Source organism: Salmo trutta, chromosome 11 (genome assembly GCF_901001165.1).
Source record: "Salmo trutta chromosome 11, fSalTru1.1, whole genome shotgun sequence".
Lineage (NCBI taxonomy): Eukaryota > Metazoa > Chordata > Actinopteri > Salmoniformes > Salmonidae > Salmo > Salmo trutta.
Window position 1 is genome coordinate 9,690,678 of NC_042967.1, and position 3,702 is coordinate 9,694,379.

A 3,702-nucleotide genomic window follows, 5' to 3' on the forward strand; every position below is an offset into this window, starting at 1 on the left:
CACGCAGGTCATTTACAGCGGCAGAATCTCCCACTTATTGCATCGCGCTCGTCGCCAATTATTGGGCTCGCCGCCGAGCGGCACTTCGTTAACTTCCTCCTCGCCCGCCTGGCTGTCGTCTTGTTGTTAGGCAGGGTGGGGGTTTTGTTGTATTTGCTCCTACAATTCATATGGAGGATCTGTTCGACAAGGGGAGAGCTATAGCTCCGAAGTGGAATGGCTTGTGTCCAAGTCTTTGTTATCTCACAAATTTCTCTTTTCATTTAGAAGATGAAAAGACAGTCAACTGCATTTTATCTGGCTTTTTCTAAACACCCCTCAGGGGGAAGCAGCACAAGCATTCCCACTGTGGCTATACAGTCTGGAGGTGTTGGGTGAAATCCTGTTAAAATACATTTTGTTCCCCTATGTAGAATCCTGACGTGCCTGACTAAAGGCCTACCAGTGGAGGCTGCTGAGGGGAGGGCGGCTCATAATAATGCCCTGAATGGAGTTAATGGAATGGTATCAAACACATGGTTTTCATTCCAGCCATTATTGTGAGCCGTCCTCCCTGGGGCCTACTGTATAATACTTATAAAAACCTGTCAGTCTCACGCGTCTTGTCTGTCAGTCTGTCCACAGTGTACAGGACAGAGAGGGGTGATGACACCAGACACCAAGGAATCAAGCATAGATGTACAGACAGACTCTGTGTCCCAAATACCACCTCAATCACTTTATACTGCACTACTTTTGACCAGGGTCCATAAGGCTCTGGTCAAAAGTAGTGCACTATATAGGGAATAGGGTGCCATTTTGGACGCATCCAGAGTACAGTTAATAGTTACACCATGCAACAGTAAAGGGGGAAATAAAGCCAAATTCTTCACATTATGTTTGGTCCATCTCCCAAATGAGTAATAGCCTATGGATACACAGTGGGTTCCAGTACAACGTCAAGCTAAATAGCGTTCCTATTTTCTTTGGGAGAGAGCAACGCTCGCTGACTTCTTTTCCAATGTTATTCAATGGGGATGGAATCTTAAGTGTTCTCTTGATACAGTTTATGCACAGCGAAGTTCTTTGCGACGAGAGAAGCTTTTCACAATGCCATTTACAACGAGAATGAACACACACGCGCCACAATCTGCCGCTTATTGCATCGTGACAGTCGCCAATTATTGGCCGAGCCACCCTTCGTTAACTTCCTCCTCGCCCGCCTGGCTGTCGTCTTGTTGTTAGGCAGGGTGGGGGTTTGTTGTTATATTTGTTCCTTCCTGGTCAATTCCAGAGGAGCTGTTAAAAGAGGAAGAGAGCACTAGTCTTTGAGTTTTGGAGCTCTGAATTGGAATGGCTTGTTTCCAAACCTTTGTCATTTCACTCATTTCTGCTTTCATTTAGAAGATGAAAAGAGAGTCAGCTGCATTTTATCGGGCTTTCTCAAAACACGCCTCAGGGGAGGAGACCTGGGGACGCCACACACATTCCCACTGTGGCATAACTGTTGTACACTACACCGTCGGTTTATCTGGTGGTCAGTCTGGAGGTGTTGGGTGAAATCCTGTTAAATTCAAAATGTTCCCCCATGTAGAATCCTGACATATGCCTGACTGAAGGCCTACTTTATAAGACTTTTAAAAACCTGTCAGTCTCACTGTCTTTTCTGTCAGTCAATCCACAGAGTCCACAGTGTATAAGACGTTTTGGTGTCACCAAGTCCTAACCCCGGAGTGACCTTCAGAGGGTGACAGTTAAGGGTCACCTTGATATGTCCTTAAAGAGATCGTCCCTCAGGATAGCTTGACAACTGACCAGCCATAAAACTTCATGCAGATTGAATATTGCCACGGGCTTAAAAACAAGTACATGAGTCGCTTTATTACTGCAGGATGGAGACACACAAGAAGGAAGCTGGTAAATGAGGTTGTAAGTAAGATGGCACACACACGTGCTCGCTCTAAGCCGACATCAGGAAATGAGGGGGTTTAAAAGCTTGGCCCAGGAGGACTGCTGGTAATCTTTTGGCAGACTCAGGATGCTATCCTGCTAATGTGCGGTGTGTGTGTCCATGTGTTCGTGTGTGTGTGTCTCGCTTGGAACACTCAGGATGCTATCCTGCTAATGTGCGTACCCTGGCTCATTGGGACTCTGCTTATCTTTCTGCTGTGACATTTGGATTAAAGAACCAAGCAGCGCTTGACCTTCTCAAAGATGAATTTAAGTCAATAGTACCACACTTAATAGTTGATCATTTTTATAGACAACTCCTTGATATATATATATTTCATTTTATGTAGTGTCTTTTGAAGATGTCATGAACTTTTGGGAGGGGTTATTTGGAGACAGTTCACGTAAGTTTAGGCAAATAGAAGGAAAAAATAAAGGGTTTTTCAGCTGCTTCTCTCATTAGTGTGAATTAAGAAACTAAAATGAAAATAAAGTCTTAATCCGTACTGTCAGGTCCAGATGGTGAAATTGCTTGAATTGATTAACTTTAAAATCGCTTTTGGATAAAAGTGCTTCTTGATGACCATATCATTATTATCATTAGGCTAGTATACTTCTCCAAACCAATATCATTACTACATCTCTGAAAAACACAAGGTATATTAGTCTGGTAAACCAAGTAGTTCTGTATGTGCCAGTTTCCTTGACACAGAATAAGCCTAAATGTAGGACTAAATAGCTATTTCAATTAAGATTTCCCATTGAGCATATTTTTTAGTCCAGGACTAGCCAAAATCTGTATCTGGGACAGTGGACCCTACCTACTGGTTGAATCAACGTTGTTTTAACGTCATTTCGCAACGTATTGTGATGTGGAATCTACGTGGAAAATACATTGGATTGTGAAAGAATTCATCAACATTATTATGTTTTTTTTAGGGTGAAATTTCAACCACAGGATCATGGTAACCACATTTCAATAGAGATAAACCTTTAAAACAACGTCAGATCGTCAAAACTATAGGCTTTGCAAGACCTCCAACTGGAGAATTGATACCCTTTGATCTCCCATCCAGGATTTTAACCAATCCCAGCCCTGCTTAGCTATGATAGTTGTCACTGACTATAAACAATGTGCTATCGTCAGAATGGTTGTTGAGCGATCTCCACTTAAAAATGAAATAGATTCACTGTTGCTATCGAAGTCATTCTAAAGGGTAGGTTAAACAGAGCAAATGAAATGTGACCATACTTTATCACTTACATATCATCAAATATACTATTTAGGCCTATACAGTATAGCATCCACTGCTATTGTTTCAATTCAACAAGGAATTCAGCTAAAAATAGACAATAGGCCTAGGGTTACAAGCTCTGGTGGATTTAAAATGTAATGATATTTAGGGATAATGAATTGTGTTTGGTTGTCAACACAACCAAATAGTAACATTTAAAGGAGATGAATATTGTAATAAGCCTGTGTGTAGCTGGTGTAGAGGAGTCAGGCGCAGGACAGCAGATATGAGTAAATAAACGTAATTTACTCAAAGAATCAATAATACAACGCAATAATCTAGCCCACAATAACGGACCATATTACATACAAACATGGGGGAACAGAGGGTTAAATAATGAACAAGTAATTGGGGGAATTGAAACCAGGTGTGTAAGACAAGGACAAAACAAATGGAAAATGAAAAGTGGATCGGCGATGGCTAGAAGGCCGGTGACGTCGACCACCGAACGCCGCCTGAACAAGGAGAGGGACCGACT